This window comes from Adiantum capillus-veneris, chromosome 5 (assembly GCF_014529385.1).
Source record: "Adiantum capillus-veneris isolate H3 chromosome 5, ASM1452938v2, whole genome shotgun sequence".
Taxonomy (NCBI): domain Eukaryota; kingdom Viridiplantae; phylum Streptophyta; class Polypodiopsida; order Polypodiales; family Pteridaceae; genus Adiantum; species Adiantum capillus-veneris.
In genome coordinates this window covers 110,351,192-110,372,952 of record NC_140935.1, presented here as the reverse complement: position 1 = coordinate 110,372,952, position 21,761 = coordinate 110,351,192, and positions in this window count along the sequence as shown.

Genomic DNA, 21,761 nt, shown 5'->3' with positions numbered 1-21,761 from the left:
CAATATATAGACAATCCCTGAGCCGAGTTCAGACTTGGCCCCTAGCCCCTAGGCCCTTGGCCTAGCAACAAGTCTATTCTATTGTGTTGTGTAAGCAATAGTAAGGTGATGCTTAATGCCATGCTTGTTGTAGTACATGTTGAATTCATCTGAAATAAATTATCCTCCTCTACATGTGTGGATTAGTTTCTTGACTTTATTTTATGTCTCACGAATAAGATACACTTACATCTTTCTAATAAGGTCATATAATAGAAAAAAATAGAAAGATCCACTTAAAGTAGAAGTAGACACTTCATCATAGAGATCCACATGTACCAGTTCTAGAGGAGGTTGTGCTCGTTTATTACTCTCTCATGAAAATGCATTCCTTTGAGACCCCCAAAAATTGAGACGAAGTTGAGGGTGTGACGTGTCAAAAGATAAATCAACAAGAAAACGTAATCAATGATTCACCATATTGATTAGCAATAAATGCCACACAAAACACTAATCATATTCTTCTTAACACAAAACAACCACATTTAACAAGAATCAATCACATCTAACTAGTCTTACTAAAAGAACAAAGAAGACCTCTTTGCTCTACCTTTGGCAATAACACCATAAATCTCTGTGGGGAATACACAATCATCTTACAATCTGCTCAAAATAAACTCTCAACAATCTTCTCCCTAGCCTCTCTATCATACCATGGCATGTGATACCCAACATGATACCAATGACACATGGTAAGATTAAGTACCTTTGTAAATATTTAAAATAACTCAAAGAATGAGTGACCTATTTAGTGTGTCCTTTTCTGTCCTTGTGAGTTGTGCATAGCGCCACTCAAATTCCCTAAGTAGCTTTGTTATTGATAATCCTTGCTTTGGCTTGACTACCCATTCTAAGAATGTCCTTTTGGTCACTCTCTTAGAGTCCTCCATGAAATATTCCTCCATTAAAGATACTTTGAGTTCTTCCCAGTTTCTCCCATGCCCATCTTTAATTGCCCTAACATGTTCCCTAGTTTCTAGAGCAAAACTAGCTCAAAGCTTTGAATCATTTCACCTTCTGCCACCCGATGCAGCTCCATCTCCTTCACATAATCGTGTAATTACTTGTATGGCTTTGCTTGCTGAAATCTTCCTTCTTTCAGTGGCATGGTGTTGTTGCATGAACATTGCAAATGCTTGAAACATTTGCGTTGTTGTTGGGTCAAAATGCATACCTTGAACACTCGTGTGTCAAAACAACCAGCCCAATCTGAGTTTGAAAATCATGTAAATCTAGAGGCAATGCTCCTACCTTGGGATAAAACCAAGCCAAGATGTAAAGTGCCACTGAAGTAGACAAAAATCCTCTTGACAACCTGCCAATGCCTAGACCCTAGGCTATGCATAAATCTGTTGACCTATGAGACTGCAAACTGAATATCCAACCTCGTGTTGCATACAAATAAGGTAGCCAATAGCATTATTTTAAAGAGTGACATTTGTGGGATCACCAGCATCATGAAGAATCAATTTCAAACCTATTTTCATGGGAGTGTCAATAGGTTTGCAATTCTCAAGTCCAAATTTACATAGCAATGTCTCTATGTAACTTGTCTGACACAAAGCAATACCACCATCACACTACTTAAACTGTATGCCCAAGTAATGATGCAGCATCCCCAAATCTTTCATCTTTAAAGTAGCATTCAAATCAGCCTTAAATTCAGTAATATGTCTTTTATTTGGTCTAGCGATTAGCAAATCATCCACATAGAGAACGACAATGAAAACTACATCACCCTCACATTTTACATACAATGTGCTTCCTGTTGGATTGTTACAAAAGCCTCGTTTGACCAAATAAGCATCAGCTTTCTCATACCAAGCAGGAGGAGATTGCTTCAACCCATACAAATATTTCTTACATTTTCACACTTTATCCTCTTGTCCTTTCTTAACAAAACTGTGAGGTTGCATTACATAAACTTCCTCAAATATGTCACCATTCAAGAAAGCAGTAACAATGTCTGATCGATGTATATCCCAACCAAAATGAGGTACCAATGCACATAGAAAATGCAGAGTAGTCATGCATACCACAAGTGATACAATAAGTCTCTTCATAATCTATGTCTTTTTGTTGTGCATAATCCTTTGCAACAAGTCAATCCTTATAGCGATCAATCTCACCATCTTGCTTGCATTTGAACTTGTAAGCCCACTTCATACCAATGGCCTTTTTTCTAGAAGGCAAATCACAAAAAGTCCATGTGTCATTTTCTATAAATGCATCATATTCTGATTGCATGGCAGCCATTCAATTTTTTGAATTTTGTTCTTCACTCAAAAGCCTCAAAGGTACCTCAACATCACATAAGCTAAACACAGCCAAAGCATAACAATTTGATGCATGGCAAGAACCATAACGAGTACGACTAGACAAAGGTGCATCCAATTTATTCATTTTGGCACACCTTTAGCCTGCTCATTCTTAGCCCTTTCCTCATCAAGTACATCATGTACATCTACATCAGTAATAGGCTGATCTGAAACATTTTCAGAAAGCCACATAGGCTATACATTTGTCTCATTGGAATTTACCAAACTTCCACCATTGAAAAGAGGAAACAAAGTGTCATAAATGTCCTGTGAGTTTACATTACCATCTCTAGTACATGACAACAAGGGTTGAACAGAATCTTCCACAAGCACAACATCCTGTGATACACTTTGTTTGTGGATGATACAACCTACAATATTTTCTATCAACACTATAACCAAAAAAAAAACATTTGAGAACCTTATCATCCAATTTTTTGTGTTGTGTCTGAGGCATCTAAGCATATGCCAAACAACGAGAAAAACACACGTACTCAATGGAAGGTTTTTTATCATGACATACTTCATATGGAATCATAGACTACAAAGCTTTTGTAGTTAAGTACATAAGTGTGCCAGTGGCACACATGATGATCTCAAGCCAAAACGAATGCGGCAAAGCTTGACTTTTGACCATACATCGTGCCATTTTCATAAGTGACCTATTTTTCCTCTTAGCAACACCATTTTGTTGAGGTGTATACGACATTGTACATTTGTGTCCACAACTAGCCAAAAATGCATTAAATTCATGAGACATACTCCCCCCCTCGATCTGAATGGAGGGTGCCCATAGTACATTTCGAGACAATTTCAGCCATAGCCAAAAACTATTTGAAGCACATAAAAACTTTGGAGTTTTCTTTAAGTAGATACACCCAGGCATGCCTAGAGTAATCATCAATGAAAGTCACAAAGTAAAGGTAATTGCCCAAGGAGGACGGATTTTACATGGGTCCACAAACATCACTATGCACAAGCTACAACCTACATGTGTCCCTAACTGAACCATCCTTTGGAAACTTTGAACGTTGAATCTTACCCAAAATATAGCCTTCACAAACATGTTTGACAAGTGCTTCAAGAAGTGACAAAGAAGAAACCATATCAGATTGCAAACACAGTAAACTGGCAAAATTCAGATGCCCAAAACGTGCATGCCAAAGTTTTGGATTTGAAATAGCCTTTGAGTCCACAAAAACATTTGTAATTTTTTTCCCACACTTGTCTAGTAAAGTGAGCTTATACAGCCCATGGCATAAAATGCCAGATGTAACAATTTCATCACCAAAATTGAGATAATGTATTATACAATGTACATCTGTCATCAGTAAATTTGACTACAAGAAGTCTTGCAGTGCAGATACATATGAAAGATTCTTCTTGATCCCAGGTACATACAATGCATCAACGAGTGTGAAGGAAGTGCTATTTGCACTATTTAGCACAATCTTTCCAACTCAGGCAGTGTTAGCACAAGTGATTGAATTTTCATGAGGGACATCCTTGAGAGAGTTAAACACGTCATGATCAGAGGTAATGTGCTTTGTGGAACCACGGTCAAAGTACCACATATGAGCATCTGTGGCAACTGACATACATGCATCATGGACAGAAGGATCATAAGTTCACTCTGCACTAGAATCCCATTCTGCATCAACATCAACATCCCAAATTACAATCTCCTTTCATAGAAGTGTCAGGACAATGGCAAGGCCGTACTATACAAGGGCAAGGCCGGGCTAGGCAGTGTGGAAAGGGAGTCCAACTAGGGCAAAGGGCTAGGATCCATGCTATATAGTGGGTGGTTGGGAGGTGGACTCCTAGGTTCTAGTTCCCCTTGTCTAACATTGGTATCAAGAGCAAGGTTACTATTTTTGGGAAGACACATCCGTGGTGTTGGAGAGCCTCACAAATTATAGCATGCTTTTTCATGTCGGGGTCACTGAGGCCATGGAGCTCACCTACTGTGAGGAGGACCCCAGAGAAAACGGTGTGGGCAACACCACTTGTGAGGGGAAGAGGTCGACAAGCGACCTGCACCAAATCTTGCCCTCTCGAGCTTGACCACATCACGCGGGCGCACTGAGTGTTTTGTGAGCCTGTAGCAGGCGCACTCAACCAACATTGGAAGGCGGGGTGAGCAAAAGCTCCTCCCTCGCGCTATCTGCGGGCTTCCATAGCCGGTGAACAGTTTTGTTTTCCACACCCGGTGGGCGCCCAACCCATTTGGGGTTAGTGGCCACAAGTTTTTTCACCAACCAAGGGAGGGTACCCACAGCGGGGTACCCCCCCTCCCTCTTCTGAAGCTTTGGGCGAAGCTAGGCAAACCGACATAGCCAAGCAAAGGCAATGCCGGGATACAAAGGCAAGCTACTATTTCTGCTATTTATTCTGCATATTATTGTTTTGTACCTTCATTCAAGTCATCGGCAAGATATCCAAAATACACAAACCAAGTGCAGTACAGGTGCTCAAGGCAAACACACCTACACTATTGAATTGTTTTCTTAGAACGCAGAGCAAGATTACATCCTTAGCGGCAATTGGAGCACGACCAAAATTGGCAAGGCTAATTACCGGTATCAACGGGAATCTTTATCGATATTTACCAGTTGTTGTACATCAGGTATTTTTCTTGTTATTTCTTGCACTGCACTGTGTCGCCATGGATTCAGATATCAATATAACTTTTGATTTTGAGCAAAATATGCATGATCTTGCCCATGATAGATCGTGGCCGGATGCTCTCATGGAGAGTGCCCTGATGCTACGGCAGGTGACGACACCTATGAATTGCTTGACATTCAAGAATTTCGTGCACTTCAGACACGCATATCAGTCGTAAAAGGAAATTTTAAATCTTTAAGTAAAAACGTCACTAAATTATCCACGTTAGTGATCCAATTAATGCAACAGCAGTCCAAGGGTCCTGCTGACACGCACATGCATGACCACGTTGCTACAGAGGGACAAGGCCCTTCTAATCCGAGACAAGCTCCAACTACTGATACTTTGCACACTCTTACTGTAAAAGAGGTGGATGAGTTGTTGAAAAACACCAAACCACCGACTTTTAAGGGAGAAGACCGCGATCACAATAAGGATGCAGTGAATATCTTTCTTAGCAAGTGGGATGGAATTCACGCCTTACGGTGTACTCACGACGCAGTGAGAGCACTGCAAACGAGCTTAACTCTGGAAGGCAAGGCCTACAAATGGTGGATGTCTCTCAAGGAGAAGAATATCATACCACAGATTTGGGTAGCTTTTGAAGCTATGTTTCGCAAAGAATTTTTGGCTACAAATGAGGCAAATCGGAATTGATGTCTTGGGACACGTGTTCCATGCACCAATACCCATCATTACTTGAATATATATCTCACTATCAGATGTTATCCTCAAGTTGGAAGGCTTAGAAACTTTTAGCAAGTAGGGGGGCTTATACGTGGTCTACCACCGGAGCTTAAGAAGCACGTCAAGACCCAAGACCCTAAAACACTTGAGGAAGCCATAGTGAAAGCACGTATTCACGATGATCCAGATGAAAAGAAACCACATAATACTCATGTGCCTACTAATACACATGGTAATACACGCACACAGTATGGGCACAATAAAAGAAAATTTATAGTAGCCAATTCAGAAGCATCTAAAAAACCTAAGGGGTCCAGAGTTCCTCTCTCTCATGAGGACATTGATAAAGCTAAGAAAGAGAAATTATGTTTTCAATGTTTAGGAAGCGGTCATGGCAAAAAGGATTGTCCCAAGGGGAAATCTGTTGCTCATGGCAAGGAGAAAGTAGTGCACACATTGCAATTGCTGCCTCTTGAGACTTCCTCACGATTCTCTATAGTGGAAGTAACACACACTGAGGTGGTGCATGAATGCTATCTCACAACTTCCATGCGGCAACAGACCTTTGGACCACATGAGTTAGTATGTATGCACGGATCTCTACAAGGGCACAAGGTGCGCATCTTGGTAGATGATAGTGCTACTCACAATTTTATCAATTATGGATTGGTGAAAAAACTCAAATTGCCTCAAACTCCGAGTACCCACCGCTACAAGGTAGCAATGATGAATGGACATGATACCAAAATTTGGGATACTCACGTCCGAGCTATTCCGTTGGACGTACAAGGTTACTCCACATCCTTGGATTTTCAGGTTATGAACATGGAGAGGGCAGACGTAGTCCTTGGTAGAGAATGGTTGTGCAGCCTAGGACCATCACTAAAGCATAGCTATGAGCACAATAGCTTGATGTTCGAATTCCATGGCGCACATGTGTTGTTGTTAGGAGAGAAGGATGTACCTTCTTCACCATTGACATGTACAGTTGAGCTTATGTAGCTTGTTTTTTATAATGAAATAGATCAAGTTTTCTTGTGTTACTCATTTTCTCTCTACATTGAATTTGTTGAACATTCCTCAACGCCGCATGCTTCTCTCTCATCTCTTCCACCAATGGCTACTTCCAAACAAGCAAACGTTGCTAGTGAGTTACAAAAATTATTAAAGGAATTTCAAGATGTTTTGCTAATGATTTTCCACCAGGATTACCACCGACACGATCGGTGCAACATAGCATCAATGTGGTTGCAAGCAATAAACCTATCAGTAAACCGCCCTACCGTATGAGTTACTTTGAAGCTGCTGAGGTGGAACGTCAGCTTACTGACTACCTTAGCAGGAGGTTTATCCAACCTAGTTCTCCACCATGGGCTTCTCCTATCCTATTAGTGAAGAAAAAACACGACAATATGCGCATGTGCATAGACTACCGTGGCTTAAATGCGGTTACAGCTAAAACAAGTACCCATTGCCACGAGTGGATGAGTTGTTCCACAAACTCACTCATGCTCGCATTTTTACAAAAATAGAATTGCATTCAGGTTATCACCAAGTCCGTATTCGACTTGCTGATATACCCAAAATTGCATTCCGAACAAGGTTTGGACACTAAGAGTTTTTGGTAATGCCCTTTGGGTTAAACAATGTGCCTGCAACATTCATGACACTTATGGATAGTGTCTTGAAGCCATACTTGGGAAAATTTTTCATCGTTTTTCTCGATGACATTCTAGTCTACAATGCCTCTAAAGAAGAACACTTACAACATCTGAGGCAGGTGTTCAAATTGTTACAAACCAATAAATTATATGCCAAGGAATCTAAGTGTTATTTTTTGAAAGAAGAAATTCACTATTTGGGACATGTTATTTCATCTAATGGGCTATATATGGATCAATCCAAAGTGGATACAATCCGGCAGTGGCCTTCTCCTAAAAATCTGGAAGAGTTACACATTTTTTTAGGATTTGTAGGTTTTTACCGAAGGTTCGTTAAAAACTATGCTAATATTGTTGTTCCCATGACGGATCAACTAAAAGGCAAAGGCAAAGCTTTTCAGTGGGGACCCGCTCAACAACAGAGTTTCGATACGCTCAAGGATGCATTAGCCTCAGCTCCCATACTAGCTATTGTAGATCCTATGAAACCATTTGTTTTTGAAACGGATGCCAGTGGCCGTGCTATTGGAGTAGTCCTTTTACAAGAAGGACGGCCAGTTGCATTTGAAAGCAAGAAGCTTGATGCAGATCAGGAGAACTACTCTGCTTATGAGCACGAACTCTATACAAAAGGGTCGGCCTTAAAAACATGGCAGCATTATTTGTATGGTGCTCAGTTTGAGATTGTGTTTGACCATAAAAGCATCAAATGGTTTACACAACAAACAGATTTGAAGGGTCGAAAAGCCAGGTGGGCCAAGATTCTTCATGAATATGACGCCAAGCTCCACTATCGTAAAGGACGATACAATGTAGTGTCTAACTCTCTAAGTCGTATGCCAAAGATCAATTCTCTCTTGTTCACGGAACTTCATAGTGAGTTTTTGGATTCTCTCAAAGGCAAATATGAGCATGATGAAGCATATTCCAAAGTGTGGAGCCATGTACAAATGAGGGATCCTTCTCACTCCAATGATGGTATTATAACGTTAACCTCCACACCTAGTTCTCCTCTATCGAGTGATGAACTACAATGATGTAAGCATTTCACCATCGACAATGGGTGCCTATTCCATAAGGGGAGAGTTTGTGTATTGACGGACACAGACATTTGGCGCCAAATTCTTTATGAATATCATGATAGTCCAAGTGCAGGGCACCCGAGTATTAGAAATACTTATGCTCTCGTACGACGACAGTTTTACTGGCCAGGTTTACATGGCTTTGTTCAAGCTTATGTCTTGCATTGCCAAAAATGTCAAGTTAACAAAACAGAACGCCTGAAAGCAAGAGGACTCTTACATCCTTTGGAGATTCCCAATGGAAAATGGGAAAGTATCTCTATGGACTTTATTGTGGATTTACCAACCAGCGTACGAGTTCATGACTCGGTATGGGTGGTAGTAGATCAGTTGACTAAACTATGTAAGTTTATTCCAACAAAATCAACGGTTAAGACTCCAGAACTAGCCAAGTTATTTGTGGACAATCTATACAAGTTGTATGGTTTGCCAAGTAACATTGTCAGTGATCGTAACCCCAAGTTTAACATTCATTTTTGGAGGGCTGTGTTCAAACCATTGGGTACACAACTAAAACTCAGTACAGCCAATCATCCAGAAACAGATGGTCAGACTAACGAGTTAACCAAGTGCTAGAGGATATGCTAAGAGCATACATGAGCAAAAAATAGTCAGACTGGGAAGAATACTTACCTATTCTTGAGTTTGCCTACAATAGTGCTAAGCATGTTCACAATTGGATTTAGTCCTTTCATGATCATGTATGTGTTTCAACCTAGGTCATCTGTTACGGTGGGGTTGGCAATCGAAAACCTCCAACAGGTTAAGGATTTTCTCTAAGACCACATGGATATGCTGAGACTCACTCGTGAGAATGTCCGACAAGCAAAGGATCGGTATAAGAAGTACGGTGTTGAGAAACGTCGGCAAGTTACCTTCGAGGAAGGAGAGGAAGTATTTTTACGTGTGCCAGAACATTCTAAAAACTGGGCCAACACCTAAATTATCTCCTCAATATTGTGGGCCTTTCAAAATACTCAAGTGAGTAGATGATCATGCCTACAAATTATTCCTACCTACACATTCTCGTATTCATCCGGTGTTTCATGTAAGCCATTTACGTAAGCAGTTACATGGGGACGACAATGCCATTGACCAAAAGATTTTGGTTGATTTTGTTGAACCTCCTACCTTATCGCATGAACCTGAACGTATTTTTGACTATCATGAGTTACGTACGCATTATCATGTACATCAACAAGCCTTAATCAAGTGGAAAGATGGACCTGAGGAAGGTGCTACTTGGGAAAACATTAGTGTTCTTAAGAAGAAGTTCTCCACTTTTGCTTTCAAGGACGAAAACTCTTCTTTATGGGGGGAGTAATGTCAGGACAACGGCAAGGCCGGACTAGACAAGGTCAAGGCCAGGCTAGGCAGTGTGGAAAAGGAGTCCAACTAGGGCAAAGGGCTAGGAGTCATGCTATATAGTGGGTGGTCGGGAGGTGGACTCCTAGGTTCTAGCTCCCCTTGTCTAACAAGAAGACTCAATAATAGCTGAATTTGTAGTGCAACTAGTCCCTTTCTTCTTAGTCTCTTTTGCCTTTAACTTAGGACACTACTTGATCAAGTGATCATTAGCGGTGCAATAATAAAAATGCATCTTCTTTTTGCCCTTTTCACATTGCTGCTAGTAGAAGAATTAGGAATATGTGATCTATCACTTGCAAAAGAACCATGAGAAGTGGCTACATTAATATTTCCTTTTCTTTGAGCAGCAATAAAGGCATGTTCAATTGCACACTGTTTAGCCCTATTTTTTTTGGAACGTGACTCCTAAAATAGCAATCTGCATAATGCATCAAACTTGACAACTTATGGATTTCCTTGGGTCATAAGTCTCCAAGTACTAGCAAAAGTCTGGTAAGAATATGACAAAGCATCAAGAACAGTTTGCACAAGGGAGCTGTCAAAAATGACTTCGCCTGTAGAACTAAGTTTCTCATTGATATCCTTGACACCAACAAGGAAAGTGTCCATCTCATCTTCCTCATGCATAATCTTTGACTCCATCTCTTTACACAGCAATGCAATTTTAGCCTCATTGTGACTTTCATAAAGACCAGCTAGAATATCCCAAGCTTGTTTTGTAGATTTTGCTGAGCAGATATGAGGAGTAATAGTGCGCTTCATAGACAACACAATCAATGCATGATCCTACACATCTTTTACATCCCAACGAGCTTGCTCAGCCGTAAGAAAAATAGGTCGGAAAGCAACAATCCTACCACTAAAACCTGCAACATCCTCAACATTGCCTAGATCCTTGTAACCAAGACGTACGTCAATGCCTTGCACAATATTCCAAACACCCTTTGACACAAGAACATGTTGCATCATATAATCCCACATAGGGTAATTGTCACCATCCAATCTATCCTCATCAACAAACATCTTGGACACATTTGTGTTGTTTTCAGTCATGAAAATTGATGCACCTAATGTGAAAACTACTCAAAAAGAGGAGAAACAAAGCGGGAACAAACGTGCTATAAAGCACAAACCATAGAAGACTATAAGGGACCTGTTATGTAGAAATTGACACTGACATACATTTTGCACAAAATGACGAAATAACATGTGTAGTTACTGCCTCTAGTGGAAACAGAGGCCAAAATGAGCCCAAATGAAAATTTAGAGCAGACCTATCTCTACCGCAGAGTATTTTTTGGCCTACTGACGCTCGCCAAAGCTTATAGAAAGTGGAGAAAGTGAGCAAGGATGTGTTGGAGCTGCTAACGACTAAGCTCGAGAGGACTCAACCTGCTTTGATACCAATTGTTGGAATAAAGGTTGCAAGAAAACACACACAGATTGGAGAAGATGAAGGAAGCTCAAGGCACACAATAGAGAAGTTATTACTTAGTGTGCAATGGAAAGATAAGATAGCACTAGAGTGATGGACGTATATACAATGCACGGGAAAAAACCTCCTAGCAAGGGAAAAAATGCCTCAACTGTCCTAAGTGTGTTCACACACATCATTACCACATGTATAAGGTAACAACTATCAAGTGTAAGTGGGTGTATAAGACAAAAGTCAAAGAAGATGGATCTTTTGATAAATTCAAGGTATGTTTAGTTGCCAAAGATTATTCTCAAGTTGCTGGAGTTGATTATCAAGAGACCTTTTCACCTATTGTTCACATTACAATTGTCCGAGTCTTAATGGAATTTGTGGTTCGATTTGATTTAGAGACTCACCAAATGGATCTACGAGCTGCTTTTCTAAATAGTGATTCGAACGAGGAAATTTATATGGAGCAACCAGAAGGGTTTGTGATTCCAGTAAGGAAGACCTTGTTGCTTAGTTTCATAAAGCATTATACTATTTCAAAACAAGTTCTTGGGCCTGGTATATAAAGTTTGATCTTTTTATCATCTTTCATGGATTTATCTCATACTCTTTAGACCCCAAGTTATATATAAAACACCAAAATGGTATTTTTGTAATCTTTGCTCTTTATGTGGATGATAATATCCTTGTTTCCAATGATTTGGGATTTCTTCTATAAGTCAAGAAGTTGTTGTCTTCAACTTTTGATATGGTGGATCGTGGAGAGCTTCACTCATGTCTTGGCATTCAAATTCAAAAGAACCACACAAAAGGTATCAAAGCATTCCGTCGTCCTGTGTGTCGGCTCATATCCACCACCTCTATGCCAATCCACAATTGTTGTAGCTCTTCCAATAGTGGACGAAGATACACATCCATATTCCCCACTTTATATCGCCCTGGCACAATCAAGCTTAGCCATAGGTGCCCCTTCTTCGTAGTCAACCACGGGGAAATGTTGTAGTTGACGATGACAACGGGCCATACACTGTAAGATGTTGATCTTTGACCAAATGGATTTACGCCATCCATAGCCAGGCCTAAGCACAAATTTCGAGCTTCCCTGGCAAAATCCGACCATGTTCCATCTATATGTTTCCACGCTACGCAATCTGCAGGAATTCGTAGCACACCATCCGAAGATTTATTCTCCTCATGCCATGATGCTAGGGCGGCCATGGACTTACATTCGAAGAAATGCTTGATGCGAGGAAGCAGAGGGAAATGTCGCAAAACCGTTTGTGGAATTTTTGTCCCGTGGAGATCTACTCGATATCTTTCGGAATCACATTTCGGACACTTCTCCATGTCTATGTATTCCCCTCTGAAAAGAATGCAGTCATTAGGACAAGCGTGGATAGAATTGTAATCCATCCCCAAGTTTTGCAAAATCTTTCTTGCTTCATCTCGGGAATCTGGCATCACATTGTCAGCTGGTAGTATGTGCTCTTTCAGCAATCTACACAACATAAAAATATGATACAGTCGTGTAAAAATCTATCAGATCATTATACATTTAGAGTTTTATTAAAGTAAACTAATTGTAATAGATCACCTGAAAAGCACGTGACGCTAGTGTCACTCCATCCAAACTTTGCCTGCATGTTGAGAAGAACCAGGAGTGCTTTCAATCTAGACATACGTGCTCCATTATACAATGGCGTATCGGCTTCACTTTTCATATCATCATAGATAAGCCTTTGTGAATCCATGATCGTCTCGATCATTTCATCAATCTCGGGCTCAAACATTGCCTCGTTGGGAATGTGCTCTGCATGATCATCCCCCGAGCTGTCAGAGGCTACATCTTGTGGCCTCACATATGCTGCTTGACCAAAGCACCTGCGAACACGTCTATTGGGTTGCAAGATTGCTGCTTGTTGGCCAGCGTCAGAGTCCGACGAGTTATAATTGGCAACAACTCGATCTATAATAGATGGATCGAACTCGCCCAATTCGCGAACGTGCTGCAAAGAAACACGTCTTGTCCGTCGCACAGCATGCTTGCATTGATTACAAGGACATAAGACCCTCATTGAGAGATAGGTGTTTCGGTTGGACGGTCCCACATCCTCGTCGCTACTCATAATGAGGATAAAAAACTTATAACCTGGACAACAAATTTAATATTCTATTGGCATTCTTCGTCTTATCTCTCTCTCTCTCTCTCTCTCTCTCTCTCTCTCTCTCTCTCTCTCTCTCTCTCTCTCTCTCTCTACCTCACATTCTCTAGTCATGTCCAATCCCCGCACACCTCGGTCTAGAGGTGCACGGAGATCAGTTAACCACCGGGTTATAATCTCGTCTTTATTGGTCAATACCTATATTTGTGGGTACAAGAAATCTACACACCCACGTCTACATGATACTGCATGTAGTGGACAAAACCCCTTTGCCTCTTCTCTAGCTGTAGCACTTCACAGCATCTTAACATCTTTTCACAGTAGATCTTTTCACTGTTCGTCTAACTCTAAACCCTAAACCGTAAGTAATTCTTGCGTGGACTCGATCTAACGTAAATAAGCGTAAATCTAAATAAACGTAAATCTAACTAAAAATAAACCTAAATCTAATTTAACGTAAGTCTACATCTAACCTAATCTTTAACGTCTTTTGGGATAGTTTCCTACGACGTTAAAACTCTCTTCTTCTTGTGTGTGTGTGTGTGTGTGTGTGTGTGTGTGTGTGTGGGTAAACCTAAATAAACCTAAGTCTAATCTAATATAACATAAATCTAAATCTAACGTAAACTATGTTATATTAAAAACAAAGGACTAAACTAACAAGGATTATAAGAACCTTAAAACTGATTTAACACATAATTTTTCACATAACTCAGCAAGAGTTGGCATTCTCATCACTAAAGATGTGAGAGTTAACTTCTGGCGGTGATGCTGCCTCATATCCATCCACATCTGACGACAGCAATTGGCCCTTTAGACCGTTCTTGCTCTTGTTACTAACTTTGAAGTTGTTGTTGAATGACTAGAGGTTGTCTAGATGGTCATTGTGTCGGGGATGTAGTGACTCTTGCCGCCCTGAAGATCCACCTTCTTCCCTATCTTTTGAAGACATTTCACCAGTACTTTTGGATCGACGGAGCCCACCATGAGTGAAGGCGGCAATACCCTATATTCCATTGAGGGCTTTCTTCACCCGCTTCATGCAGGCATCGCAGTCTATGGAGACCTAAATCTAATCTAATATAACGTAAATCTAAATCTAGCGTAAATAAACGTAAATCTAGTTAAAAATAAACCTAAATCTAATTTAATGTAAGTCTACATATAACCTAATCTTTAACGTCTTTTAAGATAGTTTCCTACGACATTATAACTCTCTTCTTCTTGTGTGTGTGTGCGTGTGTGGATGTGTGTGCCAATAAAAAGAGATAAATGGTATAACCTTTCTATCACCCATGCCAAGTATGATAGATTGATTATGCCATTTCCCTCTTGAATAATAGGTCTTGAGTTCAACTCCTCGTCGGCTAGATCTTTAGGTCTTTTAATTTTAATTAGTTTCCTACGACGTTAAATTAGTTTTTCTCTCTTTCTCTCTCAATGTGTGTGCATTTTTTTGGATCGTATGCATGTTTTCTCTCTCTTTTCCTCTCTCAATGTGTGCGTTTTTTGTTTATGCATATTCTCCCTCTCTTTTCCTCTCTCAATGCGTGCGTTTTTTGTTTATGCATGCTCTCTCTCTCTTTTTCTCTCTCAATGTGTGTGTGCATTCTTTGTTTATGTATGTGTGTGTGCGTTTTTGTTTTTGTTTGTACTCTCTCTCTCTCTCTCTCTCTCTCTCTCTCTCTCTCTCTCTCTCTCTCTCTCTCTAAAACACTATGTGTGTGTGTGTATGTGTGTCTGTGAGAGAGAGAGAGAGGGAGAGAGAAAGAGGGGAAGGGAACATGAGAATGAGGAGAGGGAAGGAGCATACCTGGCTCTCCTTCCTCTCCTCGTGTGTGTGTGTGTGTGTGTGTGTGGAGAAGAAAAAGAGAGAGAGAGAGAGAGAGAGAGAGAGAGTGAGGGAGAGCGTTACCTGCTCCTTGCTTGAGGGCGCCGAAAAACTCAGATCTGAGATCTGAGTTTTTGGGCGCGCTCGGTTATTTTTTTAGCCCAGCCAGCGTCGCTATGAGCGTCGCAAATTTCTTTGTAAATTTGCGACGCTCATAGCGACGCCGGGAAAAAAAAATTGAGCGTCGCTGTGTGAGCGTCGCTAATATGAATAACCTCTTGTAGTGCGAGCTGATTGTATTTCAAGATTGAAAATTGAACAAGTATTGGGATTTCGAATAGAACAACAAGTTTTCCACACCGTCCTTTGATCGCAACTTAATTTCACCACTTCGACGCCGGCATTCGACGACGTTGTTGGCACTCCCAATTACTCGTTACTTCTCGTCAACATCTACAAGTGTTTTGGAGCATCAGGTATTTTTCTAGCTATTCCTTCCACTGCACATGGATTCCGATATCAATATGACTTTTGATTTCGAGCAAAATACGCCTGATCCTGTCCGTAATGGCTTAGGGCCGAATGCTCTCACGAAGAGTGCCCGTGATGCTACGGCGGGTGACGATACTTATGAACTGCTTGATATTCAAGAAGTTTGTGCACTTCAAACACACATATCAGTCATGGAAGGAAATTTTGCATCTTTAAATAAAAATGTCACTAGATTATCCACGTTAGTGATACAATTAATGCAACAGCAGTCCAAGGGTCCTGCTGACACGCACATGCATGAGCACATTGCTATACAGGGGCAAGGCCCTTCTGATCATGGACAAGGTTCCATCTACCGATTCTTTGCACACTCTCACTGCAAAAGAGGTGGATGAGTTGTTGAAAAACACCAAACCACCAACTTTTAAGGGAGAAGACCGCGATCGCAATAAGGATGTAGTGAATATCTTTCTTAGCAAGTGGGATGGAATTCACGCCTTACGGCGTACTCTGGACGCAGTCAGAGCACTGCAAACAAGTTTGACTCTCGAAGGCAAGGCCTACAAATGGTGGATGTCTCTCAAGGAGAAGAATATCAGACCACAGAGTTGGGCAGCTTTCGAAACTGTGTTTCGCAAAGAATTCTTGCCTACAAATGAGGCAGATTGGAATTGGACGGCTTGGGACATGTGTTCCATGCGCCAATACCCATCATTACTTGAATATATATCTCACTATCAGGATGGTATCCTCAAGTTGGAAGTCCTAGACACCTTTCAGCAAGTACGTGGGTTTATACGTGGTCTGACACTAGAGCTTAAGAAGCACGTCAAGACTCAAGACCCTAAAACACTTGAGGAAGCCATAGTGAACGCACATATTCACGATGATCCAGCTGAAAATAAATCACATCATAATCTTGTGCCTGCTAATACACATGGTAATACACGCACACAGTACGGGTACAATAAAAGGAAATTTATAGTAGCCAATTCAGAAGCATCTAAAAACCTAAGGGATCCAGAGGTCCTCTCTCTCGTGAGGACTTTGATAAAGCTAAGAAAGAGAAATTATGTTTTCAATGTTTAGGAAGCGGTCATGGAAAAAAGGATTGTCTCAAGGGAAATTCTGCTGCTCATGGCAAGGAGAAAGCAGTGCACACGGTGCAACTGCTGCCTCTTGAGTCTTCCTCACGATTCTCTACAGTGGAAGTAACACACACCGAGGTGCTGCATGAATGTTGTCTCACAGCTTCCATGTGGCAACAAAAGTTCGGACCACATGAGTTAGTACGTATACACGGATCTCTACAAGGGCACAAGGTGCGCATCTTGGTAGATGACGGTGCTTCTCACAATTTTATCAATTATGGATTGGTGAAAAAACTCAAATTGCCTCAAACTCTGAGTACCCACCGCTACAAGGTAGCAATGATGAACGGACATGATACCGAAATCTGGTATACTCAAGTCCGAGCCATCTCGTTGGAAGTTCAATGCTACTCCACATCCTTGGATTCTCAGGTTATGAACATGGAGAGGGCAAACGTGGTCCTTGGTAGGGAATGGTTGCATAGACTAGGACCATCACTAAAGCATAGCTATGAGCACCACAGCTTGATGTTCGAATCCCATGGCACACATGTGTTGTTGTTAGGAGAGAAGGATTTACCTTCTTCACCATTGATATCATATTAGGGGAATTTTGAGGTCATTTTTGTGCCTTTTAGCGTGTAGAGAGAGAGTGGTCTCAACCAATGGTTGAAGAGCTTCCGTTACGGAACCTCTATTTTTGAAAACTCACAAAAAAAAAAGCAAATATTCTATCTTTACCGCAACTTTGAGCTGGTAAATAGCAATGTAAACAAGTAAAAGTGCAAAGGCATTCAATAGCTGTCGCTTTTAGAAAGACGTACTTCTCATATTATATTGTTTTCATTTTCCACGTCGTCATCATAAAACAACGTTTGGATTCTATCTCATGATCTTTTCCAGACTTGAACCGTTTTTTGCACATTCTGCTTATTCTTCTCTTGAACTCAAACTAGACTTCTCTGCTCATTTCTTTTTTCACCATGGAATCCTCATCACGATCAAAACGACCAAGAACTTCCATTGCAGCCATTGTCACTTACAACACGACTAATCAAAATGGACAATGGATTCCAATAACTATACACAAAGGAACGTGGATACTGATGCAACAGAACAAGAGAATAAAGTCTTCCACCAAAAACTCTTTCTTGGCGGGATGGAGGGGTATTGTTAAAGATTTCAGCTTTGGCAACAACAAAAAATCAATCAAAGAGGTGCTGGTGCAGCATGTGTACATGCATAAAGATCTGCATATTGACTCAGAGAGTTCTACTTTGCCATTACATAGACCAAATTGTAATTCTCTTAACTTAAATCCTTATTTGTAATGCATGTTGTATAAGGTTATTTGTTGTACAGATTTGTATCCTTCAAACATTATGGAATGGAAGCTAGTAGAATGTGTTATAAATATTCTGGATGTGTGTCATGGATCAATTGGTGAAGAAATATACAAGGGAAGTACTAAGGGTTCACTGGAAAAGAATGGAATATTCTTCTTTGACCATTATTATGTTCCACCTAGAAGGACTGGAGAACTTGGAGCCACAACCAAGCTAGACTTGCTTGATTTCAAAAGTGGAGAATGGTCACTCCCTAGCTCAAATACAAGTGAGGGCTACAGGTGCAAACTGTTTTGTGAGATTCAAAAGTGTTTGAAAGCAAACATAGCAAGCAAACAGAGTAGAATTTATATATTCATGCCCATTATAGTTTTTGTAGACTTCTTCTCTAATGCTGAAGTCAAAAAATCTAGAACAATGTTTTCCGTGAAGACTTTAGACTCAGCAAATGTACTTGAATTTGTGGATGAGGGTTGGAACACCAAAACAGTGAATGGAATCACTTGTAATGTGCAAGCTGGCTCAATGGCTTGCAAATACATGATAGGGACACAAAACTTCATTATGTCATTTTATTATAGAAGATGGCACTATGTTGGTGGTCAACTAACTCCACTTGATCAAGACATGGAGGACTTCGTTGACAGCCCAATAGAAGAAATTGATATATGGGTAAACAATGAGCATTGTCAATTGTAAAGATAAGAGGCATGTGTAGCTTATAGCAATTGAAATTGGACCTACAAAATGATGAAATTGAACTGCCCACAACATTCTGCTTTCAAATAAATGGTGGAAAGGTAACTGTTATGCCTAAAAGTCTCTTGTTCTCTTATTGGTTCTTTATTTAACTTGGACTGTTTTTGTAGGTATCAAAAAGGAATGAAAAGAGGCTACAATGCAAGGACATCTTGGATGGCATTGTACATTTGGTGCCTTAAACATCCTTCAAGGCAATTTTGTAACACATGCATGCCCTGCAAGGATCTTGTTTTGTATCACATGACCTGCAAGGATCTTATTTTGTATCACATGATCTAAAAGGATCTTTATTTTGTTATTGAAATGCAACTTTTCCAAACATCCAATGATTTGATTTTGTAACAGATTCTTAAAACAAGGTGATCAAAATGTATTCAATTTCAAATATTTGCAATTACATACAAGGGTCCATACAAGATCCAATTGGTTACAAGTGGGCTATAGAATAGACAATTGGATACAATAGAGAACTGGGAAGCTTGATACAAGTGGGCTACAATAAGCTAGAATAGTTTTCTGCCAGGAGTTTTCCTGTCCCTAGGGGACTTCCTTAATGGGGTTGGTGCTTTTGCAGGAGATTTTCTTGTGGGCTCTTTGGCAGTGGGCTCTTTTGTCCTGGGAGATTTTCTTTTTGAAAAGGGCTCTTTGGCAGGAGGGCTTGAAGGCTGCTTCCTCTTTCTCTTATCATCCATCTCTTCACTTGCCTTTTCCTGCTCACCACTCTCTTCTTCCTCTTCACTTCCCTTTTCCTCTTCTAGCTTTGCTTTCCCCTTTGCCTTTTCTAGCTTTGCTTTCCCTTTCTCTTTAACATCATCATCTTTAAATACCTCTTGCAGTTGTCCATTTGCTTCAATCATATACTTGATAATCCTTGCTCTTGTCAACCATACATGGTTCTCACTATAGCACTCTCTGTTGATCTATACAAGGCAATAGAAAGCAAGTTTTAGGAACAATAAAATGAGAAAAAATACAGCTGGCAAATATGAAATATGCTATACTTCTATATCCTGATTGTCATTGCAGTATATGAACTCCAAGAGGAGCTTGGCATTTGTCACTACCCTCCATCCACATGAATGGCTTTCAGGCTGGATTGGAACCTCCAATTCATTACATGTATTTATGGGAAAAAATCTTTGAGGATAATCCATTGAAGTGAACAAAGCATAAAGAATTCCAACCTTCACAACTGAAAATTGGATTTCATTCAGCATCTTTGGCATGGGTGGACAATTCTCCAGTGTCTCTATAAATCTTGTAGCAGCACTGTCCAAAATTCTTTATAAATGAGGTTCTGCTTTACTAAAAGTATGTGCTTGTGGTTTACAAAATGTGTCTGCTGCTATACTTAAAATTTTGCTTGACCATGTACTCCAGCAAGAGAATTGACAAAGTAGCATTTTCTTTTCACAATATCAATTGCAATTAAACTCCAATGTGAGCTATAAAAACAAGCCTCAGTTAGCCTTCTAACATGAATTAGTAAATTCTCTTTTACAAGGCGTAGGTAGGAAACTTACCTCTCATGATAAGGAATCAAGAAAATTTCACAGATTTCCCAAGCCCACATGAGTCAACCACTTTGTGAGCTCTCTAATGTTTGTCTCTGTCCTGAGAAAGTGGGAGATAGAAGGGTCTAAAAATTCCACCTTTTGTTGAAGGTCTGGCTCATATGTATGCATCATTAACCTGGTACAGGATATTGTTATATAAAGAGTTCTTGCTATAAACAAAAATACAGAGGAAAACAAAAACAACCTGAGGCATGTGATAAGGAGTGGAGAATTGATCTCCTTGGTCCAGTCCTTGAGAATTTCCAAGGTCTCAGAGTCAAGTGAATTGTAATCCTCCCTAGGATCCTCCTCACTGAATAGAGTGACAACAAAACCAGTAGGATTGACACTCCTCAAGAGGGGCACTAGCTGAGGTTCCAACAGGTCAAGCTCCTTTCTCTCTGCAATTTCCTTGTCTTCCTTGGCTCTCTTTTTCCTTTCCTTTTCCTCTTCTTCAGTAATATCAACAACTCCTACTTCAGGCTCCTTGGGCTTCCTCCATGGAGGAATGTTGAGAATATTGAATGCCTTAATATCATGCATAGGGACAAGCTCCAACATTTTTGAAAACCTGTATCTCAGCCTCCTGAGAGTGATCATGTCTTTGTCCATCAAAGTAACCCTATGGGCATGAGCTGCACAGATATAGGCATCTTGGAAAATCTCAATCATAAAGTCCTCAGAAGCCTCCTGGATACATTCCAATGCAGTTCCAGTCCACCTCATGTCAATCTTGTACTCCTCTGCAACTTGTTTTCATAGTCTCTGGAAGGGCAGTTTGGGAATTGCAAGATTGATGGCCTTTATGGCCTTCCTTATCTCTCTTAGACATTTGACCCCTTGCTTGAAATTTCTCTTTGTAAGGAGAGGCTTAAGCTGCAGAGGCTTGGAAGATTTCCTCTGAACTGTAGTTTTCCTTTTGCTTGGTTTAGGGTCAGGTAGAGAAGAATCCTTCCTCTGAGATGTGCTCTTCTTTGTGCCAGCAGAGGTTGGTTTGCCAAGAGCTTTGGAAGTGGATGGTTGTTTGGTAAAGTACGAGCTGAAGCTTTGCTAGGCTGAGGAACTTCTTCTTCATCTTTGGATAGAGGCTTATCAACCTTCCTTGCAGTCTTCTTGGTCCTTGCCATCTTCAAAAGGAATAGGAATGATTGTTGCACAACAAACAACAAACATTAGTAAAAAAAAGTAAAAGATGTATATATAATTTTTACTATTACTTTCACAAAGCACAATAGAAAAGCCTTTGTCTACCGCTTGTCACCCCATGTGC